The sequence below is a fragment of the Vulpes vulpes genome, chromosome 4 (assembly GCF_048418805.1).
Source record: "Vulpes vulpes isolate BD-2025 chromosome 4, VulVul3, whole genome shotgun sequence".
NCBI classification, from domain to species: domain Eukaryota; kingdom Metazoa; phylum Chordata; class Mammalia; order Carnivora; family Canidae; genus Vulpes; species Vulpes vulpes.
The window spans coordinates 37,237,824-37,265,234 of record NC_132783.1 but is presented as its reverse complement, the minus strand read 5'-3'; the positions used below and the strand labels follow the sequence as shown (position 1 = coordinate 37,265,234).

Genomic DNA, 27,411 nt, shown 5'->3' with positions numbered 1-27,411 from the left:
AAATCTTAAGAGCAAGGACAACAAAAGAGTAGGAGAGAAAGAGACAAACTGGAAGAAATGGTCCCAGATCCAAGAGACTGGCATGGCTGGGAATCTGAAGGAGATGGCTGAGGGAGAGATGGAAGGTTTGCATGGTTTAGCTCTGGATAAATGCCTTAGGTGTAGCTTGTCTGCGTCTTCTGTTAACTTACCGGGTATGTACAGGGTACTGTAGGATCCCAGTGGTTTTGGTTGTAACACTTAATGTGTGTCCTGAGGAGCTACACTGCCTCCAACAGATACAGTCTCTACTTGACCAGAGGTGAACTCTCTCTGGCAGCCTCTTACTAATAACAGCCTCCTCCCAAATTTGTTTCCATCTTAGTTCATATTTATCCATGTCTCATTTTTACTTCTAGCTTCATTTTTATTTTAAAAGACAAGATTTTATTTGAGCCAGAGTCATCATAGTGCATATGTACAGTTTGCTTTAATTTTATGAGCTATATAATTATGCCATATTTAACCAGAGGGGCTGACCTCTTTGCTGTTTGGTGGTACATTACCACAAATGGTATCTTGCTAAAAAGAAAACTTTTAAGTTTCTAGGACAGAGTATTTTTATTTGCTTACCCCACACACAGTGACCAAAATGAAAAATAGAGTTTATTATTTTTATCCTCGGTACATAATGATATCATTATTAGACTTTGTGCTTATGGTGTTTTTTTGGATTGTAAATATGGTAAATAATATTTGGAAATTTGTATTGGGATTTTAGCCTCATCTTTTCTCTTTAACTTTTTAATTATAATAACTACTTATATTTATCTTAGAAACATTTATACCTGGATAAGGAAAGTTTAAGTCACATATAAATCTATCACCTGTTACTATTTTGCATTATATTTGCATCATTTCCTTCAAGAAGGCTTTCTTTGCTCAGTCTTCCAGAATGGATTAGGGCCCCCTCCACCAACTCCACATTTTCCTCTCTCTCCATCGTACCAGTTTGGTAAGTATAGCTATGTAGTCGATTGTTAGTAAAGATTTACTTGTCTCTTTTCTGTAAACTCCATGAGGGAAGGGACTGATTCGGTCAGGTTTTCTACTATCTCCAGGGCATACAGCCAATGGTTATTTGTTCATAGTCTAACTCCTTCGTTGTAAGATAGTAGTCAGCTGTGTTCCTGAAGAGTCCTGTGTAAGCTCCTTGCAAGTCAGATAAGGAAGTCACTGAAGTAATCCTATAAAGGGCAAGGAAGAGGGAAAGCACTTTAATAACATAAAATCGACAAATTTGACGCCTTGAATATTTTCAGAAGCAGAGTCCTTGGATGTACCTATGGCAGATATGAATGAGAGAGGGAAAGAGAAAAGGAGGGGTAAGAATGACCCACCCATTTAGATGGGTACCTTAAGAGAAAAATTGTTATGAGAACTCAAATAGTGTTTTCTAATTATAGACTCTTAAATTTAAAATATCTTGAAAGGTCACTCTGTACCTCCCTCTGCCTAATACAGACTGCATTCAAAATATCCCAGAAATAGGAGTCAATTTTTTTTTTTTTTTTTTAAGGCTAGAGAGAAAAGTTGAACAACAGATTAAAAAAACCCATGTCTTGCAACCTCTGCTTTTGATAGTTTTTCTGTTAGGTCTTCCACAAAGAAATGACTGGCAATCTAGTCCTTTCCTTCGTGATACAAAGGTATTACTGTTAAATCCAAACTCCTAAACTCCTTAGAGTAAAAGTCATAAGAAATAAGAAGATCACACTGGGTATCACAATAGTGAAATATATAATTACTTAACTTTATGAAATGCTTTCAGATCTTCTGCAATAAAAGAAAATAACCCCTTTGTACTTTAATACTGAAAGTGAGAAACTGTTTAACCTTATTAGTAAGCAAAGAAACCCAAATCAAAGTGAGATGTCATCCTTTCACATATTAAATTGGCTATAAAAACAAAAACCAGGGGCAGCCCGGATGGCTCAGCGGTTTACGCCGCCTTCAGCCCAGGGCCTGATCCTGGAGACCTGGGATCGAGTCTCACATTAGGCTCCCTGCATGGAGCCTGCTTCTCCCTCTGCCTGTCTCTCTCTCTCTCTCTCTCTCTCTCTCTCTCTTACTCTCTCTCTCTCTCTGTGTCTCTCATGAATAAATAAATTAAAAAAAAAATCCTCATGCTCCTCTCCAGGACTATCTTAAAATACATTTCTTATATTTTATAAACACCCTAAGAACGTAAACAAAGATTCAGCTCTGAGCCTCTAACACTGCCGGTAACAGTAAAAAGCTGGAAATAACTAGGTGTCTAACAGGATCTAATCCTTTAGATTGCTTAAATACACTGTGGTAGATGGATACAATGGAATACTGAAATACTTCCTTACTCTGTTTAGTGGGGAGTGATAAGAGATTCATTATACCCCCAAGAGTATAAAACAGTAGTATGTCTGGCTTTAACAACATTTCACAAGTATTAAAATGAAAATATATGGCAATATTTGACTAACAATTCAAAGACTAACATTGAAGATAAATTCTTAAATAATTAGCCTTAAGAACAACATACTTTGCCTGATGGAATGAAAAAGTTGACAAGTCTCTGGGACGTCATCTTATTCATAGGACTTGTGGAATAGCCAGGGAAGTTCAGTGGCACCCTGTATTCTAAGTATAGGACAGGAATATCTGAAGCAACAAAAGGTCCTTTTCTAGCTAAGGTCTGTTCGCTAATAACTAGTCTTTTTTTTTTTTTTTAAGATTTTATTTGTTTATTCATAGAGACACAGAGAGAGAGAGAGAGAGAGAGAGAGAGGCAAAGACACAGGCAGAGGGAGAAGCAGGCGCCATGCAGGGAGCCCGACATGGGACCCGATCCAGGGTCTCCAGGATCACACCCTGGGCTGCAGGCGGCGCTAAACCGCTATGCCACCGGGGCTACCCAATAACTAGTCTTTAAAATAAAAATCCATCTCTTTTCCAATTTATATTTTTTAAAATATTTTGTTTATTTATTCGAGGGAGAGAGAGAGAGAGAGGCAGAGACACAGGCAGAGGGAGAAGCAGGCTCCATGCAAGGACCCCAGGATCACACCCTGGGCTTCAGGCGGCGCTAAATCGCTGGGCCACCCGGGCTGCCCTATATTCTACATTCCAACTTACATCACGATAAAACATGCCTTAACCATACTGGCTTTTGTCATTTGGAAAATCTCCATGTTTTACTGCCAGGTAGAGCCTGAGATGACTATGACAGAAGGAATATTCTTTTAAATTGTTTAATCCCCTGAGATGATTATGGCTGTTCTTTGCCAGACAATGACTCTAAAGTCCATTAGACATAGATGCTTCTAGGGAGAGTCGCTTTCAATGCATCAGGTTACTCAGGTCCATCTCCTGATGCTGGAGAATTTGTCTTACAAATCTGGAGCTGTCTCCTCCTCAGCTCTTATCAGAAGCATGGCTGAAGGAAATGCAAATACAGGAAAAATTTCTGGTGCAGTTGTATCCCTGAAATGAGCCAGACAATCATAGTTGCTTATTTGTATCATATTGCCTTGGCTTCCTACCAAAGAAACTCTAGAGAGTTATGCTTTGGAATCTATTGAGGGACGCGCTGAAAAACCAGCCTATGACATCGCAAGATGGACCACCTGGTCTGAGCTGTTGCTTATGGCCCGCCTCCTGTGCACAGACTTGCTGCAAGCGTATTTCTAGAGCTAAGTGTCAAGAAAAGCTTTTTTCCCCTGGGGAACAAAATATAGTTCCCCACTCTTCTTTCTCCCAACATGTAGGGATATGGAGATACCTGTCTCTCGCTAAGTTTAGAAAATCTTGTTTCTTCTTTTGCTTTACCTTGTATAAAGTAAGTGAGCTAAATATGCAGCCAGCTCAGTGCCAGTTTTTGTCACATTGTAAGCCTTAGGACATTCTATTACCCCTTGTCTTTCTCTGTTTTTGTTATTTAACAGTAGTGCACAATATGCCAGGTGCTGTTACTGAACTCTTTGTACATATTAATCTCTTCAATCCCCTTCAAGAGCCCACAGAGTTAGTACTATTGTTATCCTCATATCTAGATGAAGAGACTGAGGCACAGAGAAGTTGGGTATCATGGCTGGAGTCACACACGTGCTGAGAGTGAAGTTCGGTTTCAGAGCCCTTGTTCATAAACCACCCCCACCTCCCAGCTATGCTGCCTTAGCAGTGATTCCCTAACCAGAGCAGGCGGGACAATTTTATTTTGTAAGTTATATCATTTACATGAAGTTATGCAGGGTACATATATTTCAAATTAAAATCAATCATGAACTTCTGTGATATTTTTTTTAATGGGTCTTTTCTTAACATGACCCACAAGGATGTGTGCATAGAGCTTTTGGAGTAGTTAGGATGAATTTACATTCTACCATCCCCCCCTTTCCCATTCTTCTTTTTGACGAGGGGACACATTCTAAGTTTGACTAGAAAGGTACCATGTTAGCTATTGAAAAAAAAAAATCTGTAAACTGGGGCGCCTGGAGGGCTCAGGTAGTTAAGCATCTGCCTTCGGCTCAGGTTATGATTCCGGAGTCCTGGGATCAAGTCCTACATCAGGCTCCCTGCTCAGTGGGGAGTATGCTTCTCCTTCTCCCTCTGCCCCTTCCTCCCCGAGCTCATGCTCTCTCTTTCTCACTTGCTCTCTCTCAAATAATTAAAATCTTTTTAAAAAATATATATAAGCTGAATATATTATTATACTATCATTAATAGCAAGTTATAAATAGTTAAAGTCTGAAAAAATCTATTAAAAAATTGCAGCAGCTGTATGTATTTCAAAGAGAATCCTCCAGCATTGTCTTAGGAACCAACAGAGTGTACACCTCCTAGCAGCATGGGGGTCCTCTGCGCTATATGTGGGCAGTCCCTCTACCTGGCCTGCAAAGCTCTCAGCACCCCAGCCTCTCTCCTCTGCTTAGCTTCTCTGCTCCTCTGATCAGAGTGCTTTTAAATTTTTTTTTTTAATTTTATTTATTTATGATAGTCACAGAGAGAGAGAGGCAGAGACACAGGCGGAGGGAGAAGCAGGCTCCATGCACCGGGAGCCTGATGTGGGATTCGATCCCGGGTCTCCAGGATCACGCCCTGGGCCAAAGGCAGGCGCCAAAACCCAGGGATCCCTGATCAGAGTGCTTTTAGCAGTGCCTGCCTTTCCATTCTTCAAACCTGCCTGGTTCATTCCTGCCTCAGGACTTTTGAACCAGCTGCCCCTTTGGCCTACGATGTTCTTCTTCCCTGGTTTCCCACCCCAACCCCCCATATCCCCTACTATTATTGTCCTAAATAGCATCCCCTCAGCATCCCTGACCACTTGCGCTACATGAGCCACACCAGCCTTGCTCAGATTCTGATTGACCTCTCTGGGTGGCATTTCTCATAGTCTTCATGTTTATCTGCCTGTTTGTTTCCACATTAGAATGTGAGCATCGGGGCAGCCTCGGTGGTGCAGTGGTTTAGTGCCGCCTGCAGCTCAGGGTGTGATCCTGGAGACCCGGGATCAAGTCCCACATCAGGCTACTTGCATGGAACCTGCTTCTCCCTTTGCCTGTGTCTCTGCCTCTGTCTCTCTGTGTGTATCTCTCATGAATAAATAAATAAAATATTTTAAAAAAATAGAATGTGAGCATCATGAGGGAGGGGGATCTGCTCCACCTCTGAACGGGGTCTGGTGAATATTAAGTAAATGGCAGTGGAATGAATGGCTGAGTTGCTTTTCTTCTCTCCAAATGCCAGTACCTGGTAGAGTCAGTGTTTTCCTGGTGACTCCTCCAGGAGGACAGTATTAGCTCTTCATTTCACCTCTATCCCCAGAAAACCAACAAAACATAACAACAAAGCATCTTTCTTATTGAACCTCTTGCTTTTTTTCATTTTTTAGAGCTGTCATCCTCTGCCCCATCTGACTTCACAGAAAAGATCTGCTTCAAGACGGGGTGTCAACTGCTACGAGAACCAAGGTGGGGTTCGGCAAGCTGCCATCTGCAAACAGTAGGTTCACTGCTTCCTGGTGCTAGGTCATAAGCATGATTTGCATCAGCTAACTGGTTACCTACCAGTTGTCCTGCAACTTCTCTGCTATCTTCCCTTTCCAGTTAAGACATTCAATTAATCTTTTAACTGAGAATTTCCTTAGGCGAGTCTTAGATTTCATGTTGATCCAGGTGAGTGGATGTTTCCTCACTCATTGGATTGTTGCCTTAAATGACTAAGAACTAGAAGTGATACCAAAACCTCCTAACCTCTTCACATTACTGCCAAAAGGCAGTCCTGGGAACTGCCTCACCCAGGCATTAAGAAAAGTTGGTGGCACTACAAATCTTCAAAGAAACATCTGTCCACTATGCACCTCTTTGGCCACATTACTGGAATGGTTACTAGCAAAGTTACTTGGTTTTTAGTTATTTAAACCAAGGTTAAAAGGTTGTGGTAGTTAAACCCATTCCGTGCCCACTGAGGAGGAAGTTTTCTCTTTTAGGATTGATATTGTGCAATTCATTTCATTGCCTAGACTAGTTTGAATTTAATTTGAAGGATAATTTTATTCTTAAATAAAAAGAGATGTTACTTTTTTTTTTAAGATTTATTCATTTATTTTGGAAGGTGGGGGAGTAACAGAGGGAAAGAGAAACTTAAGCAGACTCTGTGCTGAGTGTGGAGCTCCATACGGAACTCTGTCTCACGATTCTGAGATCATGACCTGAGCCGAAACCAAGGTTCTGAGCCTTAACCAACCTCACCACCCAGGCACCCCAGCAGTTACATTTTTAATGTAAAATATTTTTTCTTCTATACAGCTTATGGGCACCTTATGAAAGTGTGGTGTTTGCCTAAAAAGACTTCAGCCCTAAGATGGACTCCAGGGTCTTGTAATCCCAAGTTAATTAAAAATAATTTTTTATGAATATTTAAGAGTCATTGTTCAGCACAACATTCTATAGACTTGTTTGTCTTCTATAAAATTCAAAATAATTCTAGGAATGTTGCTAGGATTAAAATGCCTATATAGAGCCGATACTAGGAATGACAACAATTTCTGAATATTTGACCCCCATGATATCTACCTCTTTGTCTGGTAGTGTCTGTTCCATTGAAACTGGATGAAGAAAAGAACTCATTTATTCAACAAATACTTACTGAGCAATTTCTTCGTGCCAGGCGCTCTGTTCAGTGTTGTGAATAAGGCAGTGAACAAAACAAAATCCCTGCTTTCAGAAATGGAGCTTTTAAGAAGCTCCCAAATTTCCTCAGCAGATGAATGGGGAAAGGGAGGCATAGAGAACTTTATTCACTGCCAGGTGTCCGGGGGAAACCCCCTTCAAGATGACAGGCAGACAGGATGAAAAGGAAAGAGTGGAAATCCGATCTGGAAAGTAAGATAAAGCAATCTTACGCTCTAGTGTAACCACTGCAGAAATACAGAAGCCTATTAAAATGAAACACATGCAAAAAGGTGGCAGGTTGATATAACCTAGACTTAGTAAAGTAACAAGCATCACTTTTCAAGCATGTCATTCAGGTTCACAGATACTGCCCAAATTCTGCCTCCACACCACCCTCTCCCAGCCTGTTATCAGTGTCTGATGCATCCTTCCAGAGTTTCTCTGTATACAATTTATATTCATATTTGCTCTTTTCATAAAGTAGAATATAGTGAACTATACTTCTGTACAATGTATGTTTTTCTCCTAACTTATGTAGGAGGGTTTAACAAATCAGTGCTAAGAGAGCTTCCTCATTCTTTTTTTTTTTTTTTCCCCTCAACAGTTACAGAGTAGTCCATTGTATGGATGTACCACAATTTAAATAGTGACCTATTGATGGATATTTGGGTTGTAGCCAGTCCTTTGCTCTTAAACAATGCCGCAATAAATAACTTTATATATATGTCATTCTGCATGTACACAATTATATGTGTATAAATTTGCAGAGCAGAATGGCAGGTCATAACATGTATGTATACTTTTGGTAAGATATCTTGTCAAATTGCCTCCCAGAGGGAGTTTTTCTTATTTGCATCTCTGCTGGAAACTTGTGAGGGTAGCTGTTATCTGGATCTGAATTTTATCACCAATCTGGTAGGCTAAGTGGTTCTGAGAGTAGTTTCAATTTAGGAACACTATTTGTTCAGAATTTTCAGTGGTATTTTATAAAAGACAATGTTCAGAAAAGTAAATAGGACTAGAATTCAGGTTTGTTTTTTGTTTTTTGTTTTTTATTGTACAATAGGCCATCTTAAACCTTCTATTATGTGATTGAAGACCATGGTTGCTGCCCACATTAAAAATGCTGCATGTTAAATACTGATATATATATATATATATAATAAGAGTGCTTCTCAGGCTCATGATGTACCTAGGTGACCTGCTAAAAGTAAGACCTTTCTTCTATAATTTGGCTTCATATTGCTAATTGAAATAGGACAGCATATACATATGAGTTAACAAAGCAGGCCTGAGACTGCTCTCCTTAGAAAGGCCTGCTTGCAACCTGGGGTCCTGGCTGGCCTCTGGGAACTTAGATTTGAGGGGAGTTCCCACCATTCACTTGTTGGCATGGCTTGCTGTGCCTAAACTGTGCAAACAAGACAGTTTCTGTTGAATACCTGCTTGCATTCCAGGAGTATGGAATTTGAGTACATGCCCAACAGCAGGTTTCTGTGTGACCAGCCCCAAAGAATCTTTAGACGCTGAGTCACTAATGTGCTTCCCTGGTAGACAGTATTTCACAGGTGCTGTCACAACTCAGTGCTAGGAAATGAAGCACAACTTATGTGATTTCCGTGGGAGAAGACCTTTGGAAGCTTGTTCCTGATCGCCTCTCAAATTTATCCCATGTGCCTTTTGCTTTGCTGATTTTGTATCCTCTTGCTGTAACCAGTTATAGCCATGAGTAGGACTATAGGCAGGGTCCTACGAGTCCTCCTAGTGAATCATTGAACCGGGAGTGAGTGGCCTTGGACCCTGATTCAATTAGCTTTGCAAAGATTTTAATATTCTAACTCAACAAGTATTAGTGGTAAGTGACATATTTTTAGAATGCAGTTAATTAACCTTTTGGCATTATATTTTGACTTGTAGTCTGTGTTCTGTTGTAAAATATATAATTCCTCAGATTTCTGGACAGTGATTTAGCGTTTACATCTAACAAATAGAGGCGGCAAGAAGGCTGCTGGATAGTGGAGGGCTTTATGTTTATTTATTTATTTTTTAATTTTTATTTATTTATTTATGATAGTCATATGAGAGAGAGAGAGAGAGAGAGAGGCAGAGACACAGGCAGAGGGAGAAGCAGGCTCCATGCACCGGGAGCCCGACGTGGGATTCGATCCCACGTCTCCAGGATCGCGCGCCCTGGGCCAAAGGCAGGCGCTAAACCGCTGCGCCACCCAGGGATCCCAGAGCTTTATGTTTAATTGTGAATCCACAACTGGTTCTTTGGTCCTCTCTATGTCTCTATTTAGGCTCAAATGCTTTTTGAGCCTATAATCTGAGTATTAGATAAGTGGACTTACTGAAATTCCTTTAGACTCATGGCCATAGAAGTTTAGTTAGGCAGTCTGATTTCAGCTATGCCCTGATTCTGAAGCTTACCTGCAAATAGTCCTAGGAACTTCACTTAGGACAGCAGATGTTTGTCGAAATGGGACATAAGACCCCACTATTGAAATAAAGCTTATTTTTAAATCAATGTATTATGTTAGCATCCCATTTTAAATGTTTAAGTATTCAAATGGAAAACTGGATTAAATGTTAAACACAAAGATTTGTGTAAGCTACTTTCCCTAAAGAAATCAGATGGCTTCTAAAGAAAAGTGTTTATATGGTTTAAAAATATAAAATGTAGTCTAAAGCAATGGTTCTTAATGCTTGCAGTTGGTTGACTGGCATATTTGTGATGATAATGACTAAGATTGAATAACATTATGGCAGCTGCTGTTCTTACTGGTTCATATATAGAGTCTCACTCATTTATATAGCAACCTTATGAAGTAACTACTGTTCAATCCATTTTGAGATGTAGGGGGTTTCAGGACTTGCCCAAAGTTAAGTATTGGGTAGAACTTGATAGAGTGAATTTGAATCCTCTGTGTTCACCGGCTGACTGCTTTAACCACTCTGCTCTCCTGGGTCACATAGTAACATCTCATTGGTGCTACACGACATAGGTTACATAAAGAACCTTGTACATTTACCCTTGTGTATAGGGATGACATGATCATTTTCTGCTGAGTGTAAGAAATGCTCATCTCCTTGGTTTCTAAGTGTCCGGAGTCTTCAGTGGAATCCTTACAAAATACGAAACTGAGCATGTCACTCCCTGATCCCATTATCTTGGGGGCAAAATCCAAATATAATAAAAAGGTAGGTTCTTTAAGAGCCTACCTTTCTCCATTTCAGCCAAGCTGACTTTCCTTCTGTTCCCATACATACAAACCACATTCTCCTTTGTTGCTTAAAACCTATGCACATACTATTTCTCTGGCTTAAATAACCCCACCCCGTCCCACCTCCTACCTTGCCTGACTCCTCTTCACTTTTCAGATAGGACTTGAGAGGCCCTTTCTTCTAGAAAGTTTCACCTGACCTTCCCGAACTAAGGGGTATACCTTTACAGTATGTTTCTAGAATCTTGATTTTTAACTCTCCAAACATTTATCTCCCTGTGTTATAGTAAACTAAATCCCAAGCTCTGGGGGGACAGGGACAAGGTCTGTCTTGGTTCACCTGACCACAACAAATGTTCTTCTTTTAAGATTTTATTTATTTATTTATGAGAGACACAGAGAGGCAGAGACATAGGCTCTCCTGTGGGGAGCCCTATGTGGGAACTCAATCCCAGGACCCCAGGATCATTCCCTGAGTCAAAAGGCAGGCTCTCAACTGCTGAACCACCCAGGCACCCTGAATGTTCTTCTTTTGTGACTGAAACTTGCATGAAGCAGATGGTCAGCAACAAATTCATGAACTTAAATCCTGAGCTTTCTGCTGGCAGTTTCATTCCCAAGAATAACTATTTTGGGAATCCTAGGAACAGAGCCTACTATCCTCAGTTATATCCACAAGCCCAAATATGTTATAGTGCTCAGCAGGTTCACTTATCAACTATGAACCCCAAATTGGGAGAACCTACTTCAGGCAGGGTTAAGGACTTAATACTTTGGAGAGGAATTCACCCCCATATTGCTTGCCAATAGTAATTGTAACCAATTAGCCAATTCTAGATAACGAGAGCAACTTTTTCTTAAGTCTGCTATGGAATTTGTCTGGCAGACTTCAAGAAGTTTTTAGACATGGAAAGTTTTTTTCCCTAAAATATGCCCTTCAAAAAAATGTTGAAGAAAATAAAGTTTTAACATATGTTTAAGATAAAAATCTTTGGTAAGTACACTTACATACCCCTTTTATAGCTGTCAAGAACAAAGTAAAATTTATATCATGTATTAGACTTTTTAAAAAGGTTTTATTTATTTGAGAGAGAAGAGAGCACAAAGGGGGAGGGAGAAACAGACTCCCTGCTAAGCAGAGAGCCAACGCAGGGTTCAAGTCTAGGACCCTGAGATCACAACCTGAGTTGAAGATAGATGCTTACCCGACTGAGCCACTCAGATGCCCCCACATAGTAGACTCAATAGTCTTACAGAAAACATTCATACTGGAACCCCTCCATTAGGATGAATATTATATCATGCCGGGAAGAAAAAGACAACTTCCTAAACTACATTTGTATCCTTCAGTCCATAAGCATTAAATAAATTTAGGATTCAGGACTTCCCCACCAAGATTATGGGTACCATTTAGGTACATTCTTGGGTTTTACTTCCTGTGTCTAGAGCAGGCATGGCTGAAAAGAAGAACAAAAAACCCACTGTTGGTATGTGTATATGTGTGTGGCTGTTTCAAAACCACTTTTCTTCCTTTGAATATTTAAAAAATAGATATCACTAGGAAAAATGGTGGATCCATAAAATATCAGGGGAATCAAAATGACTGTTGGAGAGTTTGGTTTCTGGAGTGATGTAGGCATGCATGCTAACTTAAATTGGAAGACAAAGATCAGTGAGGTGATCTCAAGCCCATTGTGACATCTCTATTCATGTTGGTATTTGAAAGTAAATCCCTTCAATTCTGAAGCTACTTATATCTGATCATCAATTCTTTTAGGTAAAAAGACAGGTATGTTTATAAGTGAAAAAGGTTTTCTGGCCTAGAATGTGCTGTGCCAAATGCATCAACCCTGTTTGTTTGAAAAAAATTGTTAAGCATGAGATGAAAATAAGTGACTCATTGCTGTTTAGTAATATGTTATATTAACGGAATTCATGAACTAATTCTCAGAGGGCTGGAAGGTAACTTCCATGACAGCCTATAATTTCAATTCACTTTTATATGTAAGAATCTTCTAATTACTTTTGTCTTATTAAAGTTTTTCTACAGAACTCCACAGGGAAAATAATGTAGCCTGTATTTCAGAGATTTATAAGGGATTTACTGATGCTATGCACAGCATACTATATTTTGAATTTTCTGACTTGGAAAGAACTGAAGGAGCCTCTACTAACAGTGACATGTGAAAGAACAGTGTCGAGGTTAAGCATGAAATCAGCAGTATAGGGCTTGGAGGAGGTCGTGCTAAATAAATATCTCTCCTGTGTCTGAGTGTACCTGTGTCTGAGTCACCTTCCTCCTGCCAAACACAAACAAGTTACTAGGCAACAGGAATGATTCAGACGCTCTGAACACTTCACCACAGTGACATGTCCATCCACAATATTTCCAGGAAATGTCCCTCTTATAAGTCACTGGGGAGTGGGATAATCATCCATGCAGGCACTGAAGGCATCAGATGACCCAGGGCGAATAGCTGGGTGTTAGGAGGTGGGACTAATATTTGAAAAGAGGTCACCTCACAGGGCAAACAGATGGTTACCTGCATGGTAACTGGGGAGGAAGGGTGGAAGAAGAAAAGACGAACTCTCTCCCCAGAAGGATTCATGAGGAAGGAAATCCATTTCTCTTTGGGAAAAAATAGCACATTCGTAATTGTAAAAATAGGCCAAGATCTCAGAGAATCACAGCATAGCATGGTGGCTAAGAGCATGAACTTTAGAGCTAGATTGCCTGGGTTCATAGCCTCTGCCCATTCACTAGTATTCTAAATTTCACTTCCTCATGCCTCAGATGGAGGTGACGGTGGTGCCTACTCCACAGAGTGGTTGTGCATATTAACATACTAATATTTGGGGAGCACTAATGTCTGTTATCATAAGCTCTGCAGAGTGTTACCATGCCTCCTGCCCTCCAGACAACTCCCTAAGTGGTAGGAGCAGAATGGGGAGGGAATGAAGGAAAACCAAAAGAGGGGAACTCTAAGAATTCATTTATTCTTTTATCACTTTGAGAACTGCAGTTAATAGAAATTATAATTATAGCATCCTTAAGAAATTATAATTATAGCATCCTTAAGAAACAATTACTATGTACTTTGTAAGTTATTTATATGTTCAAAAACTACATTAGAATTATGCAGAGGGAGAGGGATATAATCAGAGGTTGCTTGTGGGCTTCTGAGGCATCTATAATGTTCTGAAGCAACATACGAGTTTTTGCTTTACTATTTCTTACACCTTATGCTAGATTGCCCTTCTTATGTAAGATACATTATAATAAAGAATGTAGTCACACTAAGTAAAGCATCTCAAGTCAGGTGAAACTTTTGGGCTTTGTAGCACATATGGAAATCCTAATTATGCAGCTACATTATTGACTCCTTTAGAAAAGAAAAGACACCTGAGGTTCTTGGGAGAGGGGTGAGATAGATCTGGTGTCTTTGAGAGTGCGAGCTGACATGTTCATTCACAGCCACTCTAGTGCCCTAGAAGCCAGGCACTTGGCTGGTGGCCAGCGACATTGACACAAGTCAGATGTGGGCTGCCCTTGCACCTTGCACCCCAGCAGAAGAGGTAACCCACGTAGGCTACCACCACCTGCATATCCTCCTGAGCTGAGCTGTACCAAAGAAATGGAAAAAGGTTAGGCAAGGGGAGGAAGCCATGGGATTAATTCCAACTTGATCTTTTGAGAGGCCTAACTTCCCCTGAATTTATTTCTTGAAGGAAAACAGAGTGTTACTGCCGTTTGGGCTAATGGAACAGCCGTTCCTGGACTATGTTCGATGTTCTGTAGTGATTCAGCAGTGCCATGAGAAGAGTTGTAAGATGAGGAACCTTAACTTCTTCCTGAACTTGTAGAGAGTCTCCCTCTGGTTTTGTCAGGTGGGAGTGTTTCCCAAGGAAGGAGCTGCTATAAAATCAACAGGAAGAAAGGGGTTAGGGGAGTGGCTCTCCAGGTTATCTCAAAAGCTAACAACATTAGTTCATGTAAAGTTATTTAGAAAAATAAATAAGATAAAATCATTTAGAAACTCAGGTTAGTGACACAACCTAAGTAACTGACACCATTTTATTCAGCAGCTATAAAGATGTATTACCAAAATAATAGCCTAGTGCCTTAAGGTTAACTTTTGGATCTCTATAAAAAGTAAGAGAAAAGCTCATTTAGCTCTAAAATTTTCTGACTTTTCTTGAAACCACAGTAGTGCTCACTGAATTTAGTATTGAGGGTAGGATCCTTGTTTTATATGCAGTCTCATACCTTGAATAACTTTGAGTGTAAAATGTTGATTTGGGGATTCATAAAGAACCTAGAGTCTTTCTATTAATTTAGGTTTTCAATGTTTTATCAGAAATCTTTGTTACTTGATGGAAAACTGTATTAATCATTCCTAGATTACTGAACATATATAACTTATTTTCAAAAACAGAAGAAGCCAGGGATCCCTGGGTGGCGCAGCGGTTTAGCCCCTGCCTTTGGCCCAGGGCGCGATCCTGGAGACCCGGGATCGAATCCCACATCGGGCTCCGGTGCCTGGAGCCTGCTTCTCCCTCTGCCTATGTCTCTGCCTCTCTGTGTGTGTGTGTGTGTGTGTGACTATCATAAATAAATAAATAAATAAATAAATAAATAAATAAATAATTAAAAAAAAAAAGAAGCCATAAATAATACTTAAATAGTTCAAATAAACTTTGATGGAGTTCACTTAACTCCATTTATTCTAAAAATTTGAGGGAGGAATTTGTTATTTTACAAAGCTTTAATACTTGATCCTCTGCTTTTCCAAAATTACTTATCTGGGTGTGTGCACATGCGCACACATGTGTGTTTCTATGTGTGTATATGAATGTATGAATGTTGGGGTGTGTGTGTGTGTGTATGTGTGATGTCTGAGGTTAAAAGTGGAATAGTCTGCTACCCAGAAAAAATCAAATCAAGGATTGCTAATCCGTTACCAGAGAAGTCTAATCTTTTTTGATATTTTAAGTTGTGTACTATTAAACATTAATGCTAATAGAATATGGATAGTTATGCTCTTTAAATCAAATTATACAATTTCAAGTTACTTAGATATTTTTACTTCTCAATTTTAAATATTTTAGAAAAGTTCTTTTTTAAACACTACTTTAAATATAGTTTATACTAACTTGTATAACATTTCTTAATTTTGGATCTGTATCCATATAATGGTCAATTAGTATAATAAAAGATAATGCTTGATTCTCTTGTATCTTTTGGTATTGGCCTCTGAACTTGCCCAGTAGTTTTTTGTTGTTTACCTTGCATCTAAATTAACCATTACTTGTTCTATGTGATGTGAGCTTTCACTTCAACCTTATAAAATTATGTTCTTCAGTTTTATTTTATTTTATTTTTTTTCTAAATTTTTATTTATTTATGATAGTCACAGAGAGAGAGAGAGAGGCAGAGACACAGGCAGAGGGAGAAGCAGGCTCCAGGCACCGGGAGCCTGACGTGGGATTCGATCCCGGGTCTCCAGGATCGCGCCCTGGGCCAAAGGCAGGCGCCAAACCGCTGCGCCACCCAGGGATCCCTGTTCTTCAGTTTTAATGTCTTATTTATTCTTTAATTAAACTGAGATTAGCATCTCTTTGTTAAGATCTTATTTAACTGGCTTCAGTCCTGGCAGGGAAAAGGTTCAGCCTCAGCCCTCCCCTGCTCCCCAATAGTCTTCTTACTCCATTTAGACCAGCTAAATAGTGAATGGAACCTAATGATGTTTGTGTGCTTGTTTGTTTCTTCCTTCCTTCCTTTCTCTTTTTTAAAATGAATCATTTTCTGCTTTTTTTCTTTTAAGATTTCTTATTTATTTACTTGAGAGAGAGAGCAAGCTCAAGCAGGGGAGCAGCAGAGGGAGAAGCAGCCTCCCCACTAGGGAACCTGATGTGGTGTTCCATCCCAGGACTCTGGGATCATGATCTGAGCTGAAGGCAGATGCTTAACCAACTGAGCCACCCAGGCGCCCCTGGATATTTCTTCCATGAATTTATTTCCCTGTTCATGTGGCATATTTTGACAAATGTGATTTCTGACCATAAGAAACAAAGATATAAGATAAACCATATTTTTTATTGTAATATGCCAATGGCCAATAATTTGACATAGTCCCTTACTTGAGAATGTGAGAGGTAGGCAGAAGGAACTGAGGACCAAAGAGATTGCTTCACTTCTTATCAAGTGGTGGTTTTAGGGTTCTAAGATACTACCATGTAGGGGATTCCTGGGTGGCTCAGCGGTTAAGCGCCGGCCTTCGGCCCAGGCAGTCTGGGGATCGAGTCCCATGTTGGGCTCCCTGCGTGGAGCCTGCTTCTCCCTCTGCCTGTGTCTCTGCCTCTCTCTCTCTCTCTCTCTCTCTCTCTCTCTCTCCCTCTGTATCTCATGAATAAATAAATAAAATCTTAAAAGGAAAAAAAAGATACTACCATGTAGATTCAACCTGTATTTAATTTGCTTTTGATATTATCAAGGACATGTAGGGACTGTGGTTGCTGAGTAAACTTTTGTCATTCATTATCTTAATAAACCCCCATGGACCTGTTACCCATAAATTATCTACACCAAACTAAATTAAAATACCAGACATTTTTATGTCTTTGACAGAATGAATTTCTCACCCATAGGACCAGTCTCATGGTGGTGTTCTGACCTCTAAGGAGAAATACCTAGAGCAGTGATGGTTAATTCATTCTTTAGCAGTAAGTTACCTTACCCTACTTTATGTGAGAGATAGGATTGGGATCCCTGGGTGGCGCAGCGGTTTGGCGCCTGCCTTTGGCCCAGGGCGCGATCCTGGAGACCCGGGATCGAGTCCCACGTCGGGCTCCAGGTGCATGGAGCCTGCTTCTCTCTCTGCCCCTCTCTCTCTCTCTCTCTCTCTCTCTCTGTGTGACTATCGTAAATAAATAAAAATTAAAAAAAAAAAAAAGAAAGAAATAGGATTGATTTTTTTCTTTTTTGCCTTTTTAAAGATGTCTTTGTTGAGATTACTATGCATCTTTACTTTCTTTTTATAGGATATATTTTTTTAAATATGGCAAAAGGTCTTAGAAATAAAATAATGAGTTTGTATTAAATGAAACTGAAACCCAGGGTTCATACATTATGTACCCAGGGTTAGTCATGGCTTATTTGTGGCCAAATGCAGAGATAAGGATTCTGGTGTGTTCTGATCCAGGGCCTCAGCATGTCACCATCACATTACTTTATAAACTTTTTAGCCATGGAACACAGATTTCAGATGAGATTTCGGGTAACCCCTCCAAAGCAGAAAGAAAAGCAAAGCTCCTTTTATTAGAGATGGGGGCATGGAGACATGTCTACATAGACTCCCTGAGATTCTGCACTGGAATGTACTTCTTCTCAGTATAGTTCACAACACAGATAAAATGTGTGGCGGGCCCCTTTCTCATTCCCAGCCATGTCCTTATTAGCACAACAAAGTAACCCTGGTCTGGTTCTACTTTTCCAGAGCATTTCTGTGCCCTATATCTGAAAGAAAATATAAATGGAAAAGTTGGGGGATGCCTGGGTGGCTCAGTGGCTGAGCATCTGCCTTCGGCTCAGGGTGAGTCCTGGAGTCCTGGGATCGAGTCCCACATTGGGCTCCCAGCATGGAGCCTGCTTCTCTCTCTGCCTCTGTCTCTCCCTGCCTCTCCCCATGTGTGTCTCTCATGAATGAATAAATAAAATCTTAAAAAAAAAAAAAAAAAGTTGGGGGAGGTGAGTTGATCCAGTCTGGGAGTCATAACAGTAAAGTTAACCTCAGGTCTTCCCTGTTGACTCTGGAACATTCTCACTCTGTGTCAAGAGGAAGCAGCACAGCAGATCTGCCTATGAGAGTCCACTGATCTTGAGGTTGACTCCTTGGATTGAGTGGGAGTGTGCTGTCACATTTCCTTTAATTTGCTGCAAGAATTCATCCTGAAGCCAAGTGCTCATTTGTAGATGTTTTCTTTCCTCAAAAAGTGGTAAAGTGACCTATGGAATTAGAACCATCAAAGTACCAAATGCTAAGTATCCACCAAGTGCTTAGTAGCTGGTGACTTTGGGCAATTCACTTCACTTTACTGTGTTTGCTTATAAAATATGGGTAGTAATAATATCTATCTCAAAGTTGTGATGAAGATTACATAATATAAGTAAAGCATTTGCAATAGTGTTTGGCTGATAGTAAATACTATTATGAATGTTAGCTGCAGCTCTTATTCTTAAATGTAGGTCATATAAATTTTAATCATTAATAGGATACCGATTCAAAAAATTTTAAACACTTAAATATTCCAACCTAGTGTTAGCTAAAATATGAATTAACTAATTTTATTGGCAGAGAGAATCAAGCCTAATAGTGGTAAATCCCAGCTAGCTAGCGTTGCTTGATCGTAATGTTGATAACATTGTTTAAAGTGTATATTTGTAAAACTTTCCCCCCCCAAAAAAGCTTTCTTAAAATAATACAAAGCCAAAAACATAGTACAAGTTTGATTGTTAAGGCCCTAGAGAAATGTTCACTTTTACCTAATCATTATGTATGATCTTATTTTCATAGGTAAGAAAAGCTGCACCAAGTGGTCAGACAACATTTCCTAGAAAACTCCTTAACCATCGATAATTAAATACAGTTTTCTGCTTGCACTTTGGTGAAAATCTCTGCAGAGAAAGTCTGTTTACTTAGGCAATTATCTGCTGAAGAACAGCAATGTCCCTGATAAGTGCATTTTTGTTTTTAGGAGTTGGTGCCACTTTCAGAATAAAGTGGAGCAGTTTTCAGCTCCTGTAACAGCCAGGATTCCAGAGCCTTTTCTTTAGAGTTAAGGTCTTCTTTACCTACTAGCACCTTTGTCTCTGTCTTTATTACACCCAGATATTTGCTAAATAAATAATTAACATTTGAAAGGCTTTATGGTTATTACATATAATGTTTAAATAAAATGCTGTGGGTTTTCTTATCATTGACAAACTTTGAACTAAAATCTGATGTTTCTATAGAACACCATTTATGATGAATTTGCATAATAATTGTGCATGAACACATAAGTCAAAAGGCCTATGTGAAGAATAGTAGCCAAACTGTGGAAATATTAGACCCAAAGGACCACAGGGGAAAGGTTAATTGCTAAACAAGCCAGAAGTTATAAATTGGCATTTGTTTTTAAATGGGGACTTGGGGAGAGGAGAGATGGCTTTGTAACCTCACTGGGCCACGGTGTTGTATTTGACAGTTCATTTCTGAGTCCAGGAATTATAGCAAGAAAGGTTTCTTGGAGGAAATGCCATCAAAGCTCTGAGACATGGCACAGGAGAGGCAGGTAGGTAAGCAAGAGGGTAGAGGTGAAAAGGAGGTTTAGGTTACTAAAAAAAAAAAAAAAAAAAAAAAAAAACGAAACAAAAACTATATAAAGGGCCTGATAAGAGAGGATATGGTGTGTGAAGGGAACAGAAGGTAAGTAAAAGTCACTTAGAAGCACAAGATTTAAGGAAAGGAAAAAAAAAAAAAATCTCAAAAGCTGAGCCTGTAAAGGAAGGCAGAGGCCAGATTATAAAGGTCCTTGTGAGCAATGTCAAATGGCACCCTCTGAGAAGCAGTCTGGGGGAAAAAAAACGTAGATAACAGGAGAAAGGTCACCTGACTGGGTATTTGTTATTATGGAAATTATGTTAATCTTGTTTAGCCCTGGGAATGGCAGTAAGCTGTTTTGTTTGTTTTAAAGAGAACCTTTATCTTAAAAGAGGCAGACTGAAATTTGTACGGATGAGATGAAGAGATATCTGGGATTGCTTCAAAAAAATCCAGGGTTGGGGGATGATGAAAAAGATTTCCTGTGACATTTGTTGTAACTGATAAGGTTCCCTACACTGTTCTCTCCACTTTCAGTAGAACATGTTTGAAATGTTCTGTTGTACTTTTTTTTTTAAGTCAAAATAAGCAATGGATTTTGGCCATAGATAGCCATTTAAGGGCTTTCAAGAAAACCAGTAAAACAGGAAGTAGACCTGGAACAAAACCAGAGAGGGAGGGAGGGCTGCACCAAATAGCCAGTGGTGGTGAATCCTTCCCCTGCAGGGATGGTGGTGTCTCACTTTCTCTTGGGCAAGATTGTTTGTGACTTTATATCTTCTTAGTGAACCGTTGTCTCAATATTTTCACTTCGTGCTCTGATAGTACAAAATACTAGCGGTGCCCCATATTTCTAGCACTATATCAGCCTGCTTTGTATTTGAAACATGATTTTTTATGTATCTTTTTGGTGGATGGATATAATCCATTTACAGTTTATTGTGGCTATTGGTATCCCGCCTTTGTAAGTCAGGATATTCATGACCTGAACTAAGCTGGAGAGAGCAGACCTAAGTAGATGGGTGGAGAATTAAAATGGATAGGACCTGGTGTGATTGTCAGTGAGCAGAGGAGGGAGTTGGAAGCTGAGATAATAACTAAGATTTTATTTATCCGGTGAAACCCTTAGATGGAATTCACTCTTTTAGATGCTCCTCATCAACCCATAATCCTTTTTGACATTCTTAAAATGTGCCTCTGAAGTATAGATACATACTAACCAGAATGTGATTTTTGGTCTTACTCAGTTTAAGCTTTGGAAATGGGCTCCTAATCTCCTAATATTGCTGCAGATTATGCTACAACAGGAGATGTTAAAAGCAAAAACATAAAACAAACCAAAGTGGGGGGATCCCTGGGTGGCTCAGCGGTTTAGTGCCTGCCCCTTCAGCCCCCGGGGCCTGATCCTGGAGACCCGGGATCAAGACCAGTCCCGCATCGGGCTCCCTGAATGGAGCCTGCTTCTCCCTCTGCCTGTGTCTCTGCCTCTTTCTCTCTCTCTCTCTCCTTGTGTCTCTCATGAATAAATAAATAAAATCTTAAAAAAAAAAAAAAAAAACCCAAAGTGGGAAAAAGATTTTTTCCAGCCTGTTACTTTGTTTCAATTTTTTAAATATAGGTTTTTGATAACATAAATTTATTTAAAAAAAACAGTTTCAAAAATTATTTATAGTCAAATACTTTTGTGAGGGCTCATCAATGAAAATTAGATTTAATGGAAATAAGATTAAGTTTGGAATTACATCTTTCAGCTTCCTGATGCTAATTGAGCATTGAGTTTATAGTGTTTCCTGGCTACTTCGTGGCATCATGTTCAGGTTTAGAGACAGTGCTTTTAATCATCCTGTGCCTTTCTAAATCTGCTTCACTCTGTAGAAAATAATTCTGACCATAGTTTACTCCCAAGGATAGACCAGTGCTATACTGAATAGGATAACTACTTCACTGATTTTCTATCCACTACCGATATGTGAAGCTTGGCATTTTTATTCTTTAAAAATATTTAAATTCCAGTTTTGTTAACATACAGTGTAATATTAGTTTCAGGTGTACAGTATAGTGATTCAGCACTTCCAAACAACACCCAGGAGAGCTTGGCATTTTTAAAGACTATTTAAAAATCTTTTTTTTTTAATTTTTAAAATCGTTTTCAGTTTTCATCTATTTATCTAGACTTTTAAAAGTCCTGTTACGTATGTTTTAATATACATCTATTTCTATATATATCTCTCTCTAGTTTTTCCTCCCATTTTATGTTCATTATTCAAATTTTCTTTTCAGTTTTACTTCTTTCAGGTATATGGTTTTATTAAACTTCAAATGTTGTTTCAGGCTCTAATCTAATTTATGAAAGTTGTTTTCATTGTTCTTTGGTCTTTTTTAAGTCACTTCTGGTTGGAAAGATGTGGGGGGGGGGGGGCAGTTACTTAACCAAAAAATCCCTTGAGAATAGGAGCCAGTTTTCTCTTCTGCTACCTTCCTTAGCATTTCCGAGCCAAATTCTGCACAGAACGGAAGACCAGAAATAATTCTGTCTTCTATGTTGGCCGTCCATGTATTTGCCTTACCTTCCAGGCTTTCAGCATAGCAGTTACTATGTATTTAACCTTGGAGTATTGCTTGAGTTTGGTCACTTGGTTGTCATTAACCTTGGGGTACAGTTTTTGAAATTTTCTATATCCATAGTTTCTATTCTACCTATTAGGATTCAATGATAAAATTCCTGCGTTGAAAGTCTAATTGAATTCTAAATCCTTGTTAGTTATTTGCTACCTTCAACCTTTTTGTTCCCACATAATGCCTTTGTTTTTATTCTTCCTATGATTATAATATTGTGTCTTTAACCTTTTCTTAAAAGTCTCATGTGGGTTAAACATCTTAGAAGATAGCACTAGTGTGATCAATTAAAGTCCATTACAATGATTATAATTAGAATATTAAACATGCATTATTTTTGGTCTATTAAAAATGTAAAAAATCTCAAAGGCAAAAATCCATTATTTATTGGAGCATTTCCAGTGGAATTTCTTTTTTAAAGTTTTTAGAAGTTCTATTTGTACAGATTTCTAGAAGCTATTTACATTAATTGGGTCTCAGCAGGTTGGAACATAGATGTTCTTGATATACCTTTGACTTGATGACACAGTGATTTTTTTTTCTGATGAAGAGTATTCAATGTGAAATGTTTAAATAGACTGTTATCTCATAAGCCTAGAGATCTAGTTTGAATAATCCTCCTGTTACCCCATCCTGTTTTATTTTTCTTCATAATAACTTTAATCTTTTTATTATTGTTGTTTTACATAGTTAGCCGAATGGAACCTCTGTGAGGGAAGTGACATTTTTTAAACTGTGGTATCCCTACAGTATTTCCTAGAATAAACATTAAATACCCTTGAATGAATAATTGTCTTTGTCTTTTTAGCAGTAAAATCAAAACATGCTCTTATTTTTTCAATACAAAAAAGTAGAAAGTAAATGTTCCATGTAGTATCACCTTTCCAGTAAGTATGTAATTTATTTACATACACAGCATAGTTTTTCCCCCACAGCAAAGAATTATGCTATATATGTAACACCATTTTGCAATTTTTTCACCTAACATGGTAAGATGGTACAATAGTATTTTATTGTACAACTAAAATGTGTTTATAATGTAACTAGTCCCATCTTGATGGACAGTCTTACAAGTCTGGAATCGCATCTGTATTTTCAAAAACTAAACTTCCAAAAACTAAAGGCCCTCCCATCCTGTCTGTTCCTCCTCCCCTCCTCCTTTTCGCCTGTGCTCCCTCCCCTCCTCCCCTCAATAACCCTTGGTGCCTAAATACTTCTTGAACTGACCAAAGCTCTTTATAGTCTTTATTTACCTAAAGTGGTGTGAATATTTTCATATGTCTGATTCAGATGTATCAGTGTTTGAGTATCTAATGTTTCCCAGATCCAGCAAGGGGGTAGTGGTGAGCTGTGGGACCTAATATATGCTATACCTGTATACAGGTTTTCTGAAAGTCAAAGCTCTGAATTTCAAAATGCATCTATTGCCCAAAAATTCTGATGAGTAGATTTGGAAAACAATCTTTTCACGCGTGTGCAGGTATCTTTAGACAAGTTCCTAGAAGTAATTCCAAAGTGTGTAATATATAGCTTTTGGAATTAGGGGGAAAAAGCACTAATGTAACTTTTTAAAAAAAGAAAATATAGGATTAGAATTTTATAGTACTTGGGATTGTTAGTAATACTTACAGATTTTTGCAAACTGGCTTAAATGACTGTTTCCAATCATTCAATTTAAAAAAAAAACCAAAAAACTTTTTTTAAAGATTTATTTATTTTAGTGGGGGGAGAGGGTCAGAGGGAAAAGGAGAGAGAAATCCAAGCAGACTCTGCATGGAGCCTGTGCCTGGACTCAGTCTTACACCCCTGAGATCAGATCTGAGCCAAAACCAACTTTGCACCACTCAGGCACGCCTAATCATTCTTTCAATTTTTAAAAATAAGTTTTATATATGGAATACATGCTGTTTTGAAGACCATAATTTATTTAACTGATCAGGCATTTTCAGGTTATTTCTGAAGTTTTATTATCATAAAGAATAGAGGCTAAAAACTATGAACTAATGATGAGTACAATAAAGCAAAAATCCACCAACTGTCAGGAAAAAAGGGTATTAAAATGCTCAAGTACACAAGCTTATAAAATATCCACAGTGTGCAAAAATTACCAATATTTGAAAAGAGGGCTTGGGGATTTGCATTTTTGACTGAATTGTCTCCTCTGTCAAATCTGGTTTGGCCTGATTTCTCTGCTTTTGGCCCCTGGTTTTATTCAGGTGAAATTATACTGAATCGGTGACAGGTTTTGTTTTGTGAAATATTGAGTCACATCCATTATGTGGAAATTTATAAAACAGCCCTCACTCCTTTATTGCAAATAAACCTTGCAGAAGATAACCACACTGCAATATAATTAAGTCTTTTTTTGAAAGTTGACACTAAGACTAATTTAATTGTACGTGTATGTCAAGTTAGGGCTGTAACACTTCATAACTGTTAGTTTACCAGACTTTCCCTAGCAGCAGCAATAATGCAGACAGGTCTAAAAACACATTTTAGACATATATTTTTTATTACACCTAATTGAGGCTGAGGGAAGATAGGAAATCAAGAGATTTCAGTTGATAAGTGTTTCCCTGAAAGCAGTAATAACAAGTAGGCATAGTTTTGGATACTTTTAGCTATAAAATAATACATTTATAATGAAAATATTTTTAAATGTGGACTGTACACAAATGTAGGAGGGAAAAAAATCTCATACTCCTGCCACTTACAACCATTCTTAATACTTGTGTTCTGACTTTTCTGTAAGTGCGTTCTTTACATACTTAAAATTGTACAAAACAAAATACAAATTCTCCTTTTTTAAAAAGGCTTCCTTTATTTATTTGACAGAGAAAGAGTGGGGTAAGGGGCAGAGGAAGAAGCAGACTTCCTACTGAGCAGGGAACCCTATGCAGGACTCCATCCTGGACTCCTGGATCATGACCTGAGCCAAAGACAGATGCTTAACCCACTGAGCCACTCAGGCGCCCCACATTCTCTTTTAACTCTGTCGATACTATTATAGTTAAAATAGCCGTCAGCTTTTTTTTTTTTCCCATCAGCTTTCTTGTTTATAAGAATGATTAATGTGGAAAATTAGAAAATACAACATAGAGTAAGGACAAAATTAAAATCATCTTAAATTCATCAAGCAGTGTTAATATTTAGTATATTTTCAGATTTTTTCTCTATGTAATATACATCTTATATTGCTGAAATTATACTATATTTACTCACTAAAATCATAAACATAATCTTCATAAACTGAAAATAATTTTTCAAATACGAGTGAACACTTTTATTTCAGAAAATTTAAAGAAAATAAGAAAGTACAGAAGAAAATAAAAATAATTGGTAAATCCCACCACTAGCATTACATCTGATATTCTTTTGGTTTATTGACTTGGTTTTTAAAAATTCATACATTTACATTTTTATCAAAATAATATGGTGCTTTTAAAAAAAAAGATGTATTTATTTTAGAGAGAGTGAGGGGTGGTGAGGCAGGGGCAGAGGGAGATAATCTCAAGCAGACTCCCTGTTGAGTGCAAAGCTTATTGCAGGACTCCATCTCATGACCCCCTGAGGTCATGACCTGAGCCAGACTAAGAGTCAGAGGCTTAACAGACTTAGCCACCCAGGCACCCTAGGTGCTGTTTTTTAAACAATAAATGGAATGTATTTCATGGATGCTTCAAAATGTCTACTGCAGACATTTAGATGTATTTAATGTATTATATATATTTTAATGTACTTCACAGATGCTTCTAAATGTCTCCTGTAGACATTTAGATTGTTGTTTCACTGAATATATTTTTGGATACTGTTTTTTCTATATTCTTTAAGACTTGTTCTAAAATAAATTCTCAGTAGTAGTTACTATGTCAAGAGGTATAAGCATTTGTAAAGTTCTTGACATGTTTAAAAAGAGACAGAATTTAAAAACGATTATACCAATTTTTTTATCCTAAACTTGCAATTTGTTGCAGGTTTTTTGTTTGTTTGTTTGTTTTTGTTTTGTTTTGAGAGAGAGTGAGCACGTGTGAAAGCCAGGGCAGGGGGGTGTGCAACGGAGAGGAATAGAGAGAATCCAAGCAGGCTCCATGCTCACCACACCGCAGAACCCCAGATGGGGCTCGATTTCACCCTGAGATCATGACATGAGGCCAAAATCAAGAGTTGGATGCCTAACTGACTGAGCCACACAGGCACCCCTCATTGCAGTTTTTATGCTCCTTTTCAATTGCATCTTAAATTATAATTTAATGGTCTTTGTTTCAAGATAACTTTCTAGTGTTCTTATCCAGGGATGACAACAGGGTAGAGGTTGGTGTGTTAATCTGTCAATGAGACATTCTGTAGGAAGTTTTTGTTTCAGTAACTGGGAGATATTTAATCACAGGAACTCTTTTGCCTATGATATGTCAGAGGGGTGGGGGAAATCAGCTTCAAATAGTAAGTAAGGAAAGGGGTTCTGGCTATGAGACAGGCCCTGACAACTTTATCCCTTCCTTATGTTTCCTTTCCTGCCCACTTTCCACTTGCCCTGTGGATAGCCAACGTAAAAATTCCTCTCTGTTCCCCCTGTCTCTTTCCATGCTCTCCCAATTCCATTTGAGGGTGGGCTTTCCTAGTTAGGGTCCTGAAATCACCTGGCTTGGACATAAAGAATATGAGAATGAAACACTGACTTAATGTACAAAGAAAGCAGAGAGCCAAGGCCCCACATGGAAGCCTGGATTAAAGAATAGTAACTATATTATTTATATAGAAGCTATTCATATTTATGTTATATTTGTTTACATATCATAGTTTCTACTCAATGAGTATCTGACCTTTTTCATATGCTAAGTTTTAATTATGGTTATGTTTATATTGCTATGGTAGAAATGTGCCAGTGTGGGTAGTCCCCATATTTCCAATACTGTGTTGCTGAGTCACAGAGCCTACCCCCTGTCCCTACTGGTTTGGCTTCCCATCCAAATACTTCCCATCCAAGTACTCCCGGCTCTCCTGCCTTTGATACCAAGGATTGAT

The 27,411-nt window shown here is 38.5% G+C and overlaps 1 protein-coding gene across 15 annotated transcripts in view; it reads left to right on the top strand.

Moving 5' to 3' along the window:
• SGMS2 (sphingomyelin synthase 2) overlaps positions 1 to 27,411 on the top strand; it is a 173,189-nt gene that overhangs the window by 112,862 nt on the left and 32,916 nt on the right. For 7 of the 15 annotated variants that reach the window (XM_072755520.1, XM_072755521.1, XM_026017563.2 and 4 more), the window contains one exon: positions 5,906 to 6,015. The gene's annotated coding sequence lies outside the window, so the exon portion shown is untranslated. Of the gene's footprint in view, positions 1 to 930; positions 995 to 5,905; positions 6,016 to 27,411 lie in introns of those variants that run through there. The other 8 variants (XM_072755523.1, XM_026017566.2, XM_072755519.1 and 5 more) reach the window with 2 other exon arrangements.